The sequence below is a fragment of the Mobula birostris genome, chromosome 19 (genome assembly GCF_030028105.1).
Source record: "Mobula birostris isolate sMobBir1 chromosome 19, sMobBir1.hap1, whole genome shotgun sequence".
Classification (NCBI taxonomy): Eukaryota; Metazoa; Chordata; class Chondrichthyes; order Myliobatiformes; family Myliobatidae; genus Mobula; species Mobula birostris.
This window is the reverse complement of record NC_092388.1, coordinates 23,761,471-23,770,041: the sequence shown is the minus strand read 5'-3', so window position 1 is coordinate 23,770,041 and position 8,571 is coordinate 23,761,471. Positions and strand designations below refer to the sequence as shown.

The 8,571-nt window shown below is 43.1% G+C and overlaps 1 pseudogene; it reads left to right on the top strand.

Moving 5' to 3' along the window:
• The first annotated feature begins 2,699 nt into the window (after nt 1–2,699).
• Nucleotides 2,700–4,363, top strand: LOC140212289 (eukaryotic translation initiation factor 4E transporter pseudogene; annotated as a pseudogene).
• Nucleotides 4,364–8,571: the final 4,208 nt, after the last annotated feature.

The window sequence follows — 8,571 nt, the reverse complement described above, 5'->3', positions numbered from 1 at the left end:
GCCCAAAATATTGACTGCATTTTTAATTTCCATAGGTGCTGCCTGACCTGCTGAGTTCCTCCAGCATTTTGAGTGTGTTGTTTTATATTTTAAAGATTATGTTAAATTTCTTTAAATTTAATCTGTGCAGAGTTAAGCCTTTCGAAATTCTGGCTTAAGTCAGAGCGTATCCATATTTTACATCTAGTGCATCAGATAATGTATCTGAGCAGAAGGATTGTGATTCCATTTGTGCTAGAAAAGAGAATACTAGATTACCTGGTCATATTCTCTTCACAGTCAAAAGGATTTTTGTTATGTGCTCTTGTATACTTTGACCCTTACGGGTTTGCTGTTGAGCTTCCCTGCGGGTAACATACTGAACATAATGTGGGAGGGCATTCTGGGTAAATGACTTACAAGTAAAATAAACAGCAGCTCATTTATTCCTCACCTCTCCGTCTCTCGTGTGTGTCATTCACAGCCACCTGGCTCCCCTGTACCTCAAACATAACGACTGCCAATGAGGTACCAGGTCCTCACGCAATAGTAATTGTTTTGTTCCCTTCAGCAAGAAAAGTCCATATCCAATGCTGGCATGTGAGCGAAAAGAAGATGCTGGACACCACAAAAAAAAATGGCCGCAGGAAGCATGGTGAATGAAGAATCCAAGGGGAAAGAATAAGAATGGGACGGTAAAATGAAACAGACAAGAGAGGGGAAGGGAGGAAGGAGGAGGGGGAGAGGGGGAGAAGAGGAGAGGGGGAGGAGGGGGAGAAGGGGAGAGGGGGAGGAGGGGGAGAAGGGGAGAGGGGGAGGCGGGGGAGAAGGGGGAGAGGGGGAGGGAGGAGAGGGAGGGAGAGAGAGATGGATAAGACGAATTACCTTTTCTAGAATGTGACTGTGTTTGAAAATGGTGACAATGGTTGGAAGTATTGGGCTGTATGATGAAACAACACAACAATAGAACTCATATGCTGAAAGATTCCAATATTTTGCACCAGAAAATCAAATTTCAGATGATATTCATGTTCCAATTTTTTTCTGTTATGGGTGCAAAAACATTTAATTTATTACAGAGTCTAATGCAACCTGCTAAGCCTGGTGATAAGCCTTATGCAGTAGTTAAAGCCTTAAAGGACCACTATTCATCTAAACCCTTGATTATTCCATAAAGGTTTACCTTTCATAAAAGGAATCAAGAGGAAGTCGAGTCTATTTCGCAGTCTGTGGCAGTGCTGAAGCAATTGTCTGAACGTTGTGATTTTGGGCAGTTGCCGAATGACATGTTACATGATAGACTTATACGTGGTCTGCGTAATGAGGCAATTCAGAAGCATTTGCTTACAGAAGACAGATTAACCTTACAGCAGGTGATGGAGATTAGTACATCTTTGGAGATGGCAGCTAAAGAAACAGAGCTATTAAGCGCATCTTTCCAAGTTCATAAAGTTTCTACTGACTTTAAGAATAAGATACCTATTGGCATTCAATGTTATCGCCCTGGCAAAACTGGTTATTCAGCAATAGGATGGTAGTATAAGGATTTAGATTACTGAAACTATGGCAAAAAGGGACATATTGAAAGTGCCTGTAAAAATGAAAAGAATGTGTCAACCAAAATCTTTTGAAAAAAGTATAAGAAACATGTGAACAAGATGAAACATACTGAGAACAGACTGGATGATTCTTGCTCTGTGGTTGAAGAAGCTTTGCATAGTTTATCCCTGTCAGGACTCAGAGATGACTATTGGGTGACCGCATGGTTGGATGGGGCCACAGAGAGGTTGCAGCTGGACATGGGTGCTGCAGTATCGCTGGTGTCAGAGACAGCTTACAAAGAGAAATTGTAGCATCTCATCTCAAAAGCAGCAAGGTTGACTTTAAAGACTAAAGGCTGACTTATACTTGTGCATACAGGCTACGCCGTAGGCCTGATTTATACTTTTGCATAGCCCTACGCCTTAGCGAGCATGCGTATTTGTGTCCGTATCACTCTGCAATTCACCACCAAAAACGTTAGTTGACAGAGGGGTTTCTATGCCACTGTGTTGAGTTTCTTCGTGAGAGACATGGACGAGACATTTCAAATATTTTCGGATGTCGGCAGGTAGATTTGACAATTTGGTTCATCGTCTCCAACATCAGTGTACAGACATGGAGGAGAAAAGCAACCAGAAATGTGTAGGAGGAAATGTGATGTTACCAAGCGGACCAATCACAGTTGTTGCGGTCTGCATCGCCAAGACGCGTGAGTTACATTTTTGGGAAGGTGCACGTCACCCTATGGCATAGGGTACGCCATACCTGCAGCATACACTTGACGCACAAGTATAGATCAGCCTTTACGCTGGCGAGGTTGTTCCAGTGAGGAGAGTAGTACATTTTACAGTGGAGTTTAATGAACACAGAAAGAAACTTCCAGTGTACTTTGTTAAAAGTAATTCTCCAGCACTTCTGGGCTGCTCATGTTTAGAGCAGCTCAAGCACGACTGGCATGAAGTGCATTTGATTGGTGGGAGCAGTGGTCTACAAGAGGTATTGAAGAAACATGCACAAGTATTCAACAGAGAACTGGGTGATATCAAAGGAATCACTGTTAGGTAGGCTGTTAAGCTTGGGTACTTAGTGGAGTGGTGAAGATGGCTGCTGAGCTTCTGTGGTGGCATGAATAAAAAAGAATGTACTTAAGAAAATTTTCAATTAAATGATACAATAAAATGTGTGGCATGAAGAAACCATATAGATATTTGAAGGAAAAGCTGCTAGAAATCAAAGCAGCTATGAAAAGCAGAGACCAGCATGTATTTTTGAATACTCTGACAATGAAGGTATCTGGGACTCTGAAAGGTGGCACGCATCCTTGTATTGTAGTTCTGGCAGGAGTTTGCCACTGGATGGAACTAGGAAAAACTATGCTTCAGATTTGGAGAGAGCAGTTCTCAAGTGAAGAATTGCAGATCCACGAGAGAGAAAACAAAAGAAGTTCTTGATGTTGTACTTAGTCCTCAGCACACTAGCTTTGGTGGTGGCCGTCATGTGACCAATATTTCCAGTTGTCAATGATCTGGAAGCTCATTGGAAAATAAAGAGAATAAAAATATTCATGGGTTGTCTGCCAGCAGAGAATTGGAAGTGGGTGCATAATAACATTTGATTGGAAATGGCAAAGACAAAGACTTGTGGGAGAGAGAAAAGGAAGGGAATGAGACTACAAGGAAAAGTGCTTTAGGAGAGAGTTTGATGATGGCTAGTGCATTTTTGGTGAGACGAGGCGATGTGATTACTGTACTGAAGGGGAACCAGAATGGCTGCACTAGTCAATCAAAAACAATCGAGCTGACAGGCTTTGATGATTGGGTGCTATTTGAGGATCCAAAATGGGCAAATAAAATGTAGAATGCAAAGTGCTACCCCAAGCGGAGATACCTACTGTTTCTGCATCAAAATCTGAAGCTCCCCAAGAAGCAGTCCAGCCTGAACACTCACTGTGGGACTTTAAATCCAATGAGGTCTTCAACATGGAGAAAAGCGTACCAGGACTCGCATTAATGATTGAAGCCATGCCTGTTGAAGGATCAATGCCATTCAGCCAGTTTAGTCAATGGTTTCCAAGTACCTTAAGTAGACCAGGTGGTCGCTCCACTACCCTACACGAAGAACTTGAGCGACTTGCTGGTCTGGAACACAGGATCCCAACTCCTCTCTCACAGCTTGGAAACTACTTTGCCCCTAATCCATCACAAGGAGGCAATAGTCCTGACGAAGGGTCTCGGCCTGAAACGTCGACTGCACCTCTTCCTAGAGATGCTGCCTGGCCTGCTGCGTTCACCAGCAACTTTGATGTGTGTTGTTTAATAAAACAGTTGATATTTTAGAAATACAGTGAAAAGCAAATATGGATGTGAAACCACTGCTGTCCAGTCTCACTGCCAACAAGGAGAAATTAAAGAAGAGTGCAGACTGGAGTGGTTTGTCTGTGAAAGAATTAGAAGCAGGTCTGAAAGGTCCAAAAGTGAAATTTGAGAGGAAGTTTGTCATCTCACTGTCATCATGGTGGAAAGTCTGGAACAGACTCTAACTGCATCATCTGGTCCTATATAAATGCATAGATGTGACTGCTTTCAATAAGCTAGATTACAGTATCAAGGCAAGTGGAATCTTGCCTTTGCAATCAAAACCCCCTGAAATTCTACGACCCCCTGTATCGTGGCCTCCGTCCCCAGATATTTTAGGTGACCTGCCTGGCAGTCAGAGTCATCATACGCCACTCCTTAATCAGCAAGCCCATTTGTCTTGCTTTCTGTGGTGCCCCCAAGTTCAAAATCTATACGTGCAATACTCAAGCCAAGATCTATATGTACTGTACACCACCAAGAGATAAAATGACCTTGCGTCACCCCTAGTTGTCAATACCCTCACAGGAACAGGTCGCTCCCAGACAAACAGAATCTCTCACTTAGTGATTAACCCTCAACACATGTGGCAGAATAATCCCTGGGGTTATGACTGGGAATAGAAGCAGTTTACCTTCTTTCCCTAGTTTAGAAAAAAAAATGTTGTTGGTTAAATTTTGGTGATTACTCGATTGAATGTTAATAGTTCAGCAGCTAGTGTGTGCAGTGGAAGCTTACTGGTTACTGTTGAGCTTCCCTGTGTGTTATGTACTGAACGTAATGTGAAAGGGCATTCTGGATAGATGAGCTACAAATAAAATAAACAGTATGTTTAGTCCTCACCTCCCCATCGCTCGTGTGTTATTCACGGCCACTCAGCTTCCCTGTAACACAAATAAAACAATTTTAGTGCAGCCCAGAATTGAATAAATGGTTCAAGGTTATAGATTAAGCCTGAATAAAAGAATAAAAAAGATTACAGAATAAAAAAGAAGAGAACATTTTAAAACTACAATTCAGAAGTGAGCAATGTGATTTAAGTAAATCGTCAAGGAAAGCCCAACATACAGTTTCTCAATTTATCTTTTCAATAATGCTAAACAAATGCTTTGAATATTATGTTTTTAATTATAAAGATGATCAAAAGCTTTTCCAGCGGGAGTTGTAATACTTTTGGTTTCTTGTATCATAGGGAGATAAAATGAATACATCAATAATTAATTTTATTGTCATTGGCAGAAGGGCCAGGGTTAAATTGGTTAAGGCCCTTTGTTATTGATGGACAAAGCTTCTGTCTGCCTCAATTAATGAAGCTTTTTACTTCAACATTGAAATGGGAGTGGATTGAGGTGGAGACCATTATTTTAGAAACATAAAAACATAGAAAAGCTACAGCACAATACAGGCCCTTTGGCCCACAAGGCTGTGCTGAACTTGTCCTTACCTTAGAAATTACCTAGGAATACCCAGAGCCCTCTATTTTTCTGAGCTCCACGCACCTGTCCAGGAGTCTCTTAAAAGACCCTATCATATCTGCCTCCACCACCGTCGCTGGCAGCCCATTCCACACACTCACTTCTTCTGCGTAAAAAACGTACCCCTGGCATCTCCTCTATACCTACTTCCAAGCACCTTAAAATTGTGCCCTCTCGTGCTAGCCATTTCAACCCTGGGGAAAAGCCTTTGACTATCCACACAATCAATACCTCTCATCATCTTATACACTTCTATCAGGTCACCTCTCATCCTCCGTTGCTCCAAGGAAAAAAGGCCAAGTTCACTCAACCTGTTCTCATAAGGCATGCTCCCCAATCCAGGCAACATCTTTGTAAATCTCATCTGCACCCTTTTTATGGTTTCCACATTCTTCCTGTAGTGAGGCGACCAGAACTGAGCACAGTACTCCAAGTGGGGTCTGACCAGGGTCCTATATAGCTGTAACATTACCTCTCGGCTCCTAAACTCAGTCCCACGATTGATGAAGGCCAGTGCACCGTATGCTATCTTGTCCACAGAGTCAACCTGCGCAGCAGCTTTGAGTGTACTGTGGACTCGGACCCCAAGATCCCCCTGATCCTCCACACTGCCAAGAGTCTTACCATTAATACTATATTCTGCTGTCATATTTGACCTACCAAAATGAACCACCTCACACTTATCTGGGTTGAATTCTATCTACCACTTCTCAGCCCAGTTTTGCATGCTATCAATGCCCCGCTGTAACCTCTGACAGCCCTCCACACTATCCACAACACCTCCAATCTTTCTGTCATCAGCAAATTTACTAACCCATCCCTCCACATCCACTTTTATAAAAATCACGAAGAGCAGGGGTCCCAGAGCAGATCCCTGAGGCACACCACTGGTAGCCGACCTCCACGTAGAATATGACCTGTCTACAACCACTCTCTGCCTTCTGTGGGCAAGCCAGTCTGGATCCACAAAGCAATGTCCCCTTGGATCCCATGCTTCCTTACTGTCTCAATAAGCCTTGCATGGGGTACCTTGTCAAATGTCTTGCTGAAATCCATATACACTACATCTACTGCTGTGTTTAGTCACATCTTCAAAAAATACCATCAGGCTCATAAGGCACGACCTGCCTTTCACAAAGCCATACTGACTATTCCTAATCATATTATGCCTCTCCAAATGTTCATAAATCCTACCTCTCAGGATCTTCTCTGTCAACTTACCAACCACTGAAGTAAGACTCACTGGTCTATAATTTCCTGGGCTATCTCTGCTGCCTTTCTTGAATAATGGAACAACTTCCTCAACCCTCCAATTCTCTGGAACCTCTCCCGTCCCCATTGATGATACAAAGATCATTGCCAGAGGCTTAGCAATCTCCTCCCTCGCCTCCCACAGCAGCCTGGGGCACATCTCGTCTGGTCCCGGTGACTTATCCAACTTGATGCTTTCCAAAAGCTCCAGCACATCTTCTTTCTTAATATCTACATGCTCAAGCTTTTCAGTCTGCTGAAAGTCATCCCTACATTTGCCAAGATCCTTTCCCGTAGTGAATTCTGAAGTACTCATTAAGTACCTCTGCTATTTCCTCCGGTTCCATACACACTTTACCACTGTCACACTTGATTGGTCCTATTCTCTCACGTCTTATTCTCTTGCTCTTCATATACTTGTAGAATGCTTTGGGATTTTCCTCATTCCTGTCCACCAAGGGCTTCTCATGGCCCCTTCTGGCTGTCCTAATTTTTTTCTTAAGCTCCTTCCTGCTAGCCTTATAATCTTCTAGATCTCTATCAATACCTAGTTTTTTAACCTTACGTAAGTTCTTATTTTCTTCTTGACTATATTTTCAACAGCCTTTGCACACCACGGTTCCTGTACCCTACCATCCTTTCCTTGTCTCCTTGGAATGTACCTATGCAGAACTCCATGCAAATATCCCCTGAACATTTGCCACATTTCTTCCGTACATTTCCCTGAGAACATCTGTTCCCAATTTATGCTTCTAAATTCTTGCCTGCTAGCCTCATATTTCCTCTTATTCCAATTAAACACTTTCCTAACTTGTCTGTTCCTATCCTTCTCCAATGCTATGGTAAAGGAGATAGAATTGTGATCACTATCTCCAAAATGCTCTCCCACTGAGAGATCACCAGGTTCATTTCCCAATACCAGATCAAGTACAGCCTCTCCTCTTGTAGACTTATCTACATATTGTGTCAAGAAACCTTCTTGAACACACCTAATAAACTCTACCCCATCTAAACCTCTCACTCTAGGGACATGCCATTCAATATTTGGGAAATTAAAATCTCCCACAACATCAACCCTGTTATTATTACACCTTTCCAGAATCTGTCTCCCTATCTACTCATCGATACCCCTGTTACTATTGGGTGGTCTATAAAAAACACCCAGTAGAGTTATTGACCCCTTCCTGTTCCTAACTTCCACCCACAGACACTCCGTAGACAATCCCTCCATGCCTTCCTCCTTTTCTGCAGCCGTGACTATCTCTGATCAACAGTGCCATGTTCCCACATCTTTTGCCTCCCTCCCTGTTCTTTCTGAGACATCGAAAGCCTGGCACTCAAAGTAACCATTCCTGCCCCTGAGCTATCCAAGTCTCTGTAATGGCCACAACATCATAGATCCAAGTACTGATCCACACTCTAAGCACATCCGCTTTGTTTATAATACTCCTTGCATTAAAATAGACACATCTCAAACCATTGGTCTGACCGCGTCCCTTCTCTATCAACTGCCTATCCTCCCTCTCGCACTGTCTCCAAGCTTTCTCTATTTGTGAGCCAACCACCTCTTCCTCTGTCTCTTCAGTTTGGTTCCCACCCCCCAACAATCCTAGTTTAAACTCCTCTCAATAGCCTTGATAAACCTCCCTGCCAGGATGTTGGTCCCGCTGGGATTCAAGTGCAACCTGTCCTTTTTGTACAGGTCACTCCTGCCCCAAAAGAGGTCCCAATGATCCAGAAATCTGAATACCTGACCCTGCTCCAATCCCTCAGCCATGCATTTATCCCCCACCTCACTCTATTCCTATACTCACTGTCACATGGCACAGGCAGTAATCCCAAGATCCTGCTTTGTAGTCCTGCTTCTCAACTTCCTTCCTAACTCCCTGTAGTCTGCTTTCAGGACCTCCTCCTTTTCCTGCCTATGTCGTTGGTACCAATATGTACAACAACTTCTGGCTGTTCTTCTT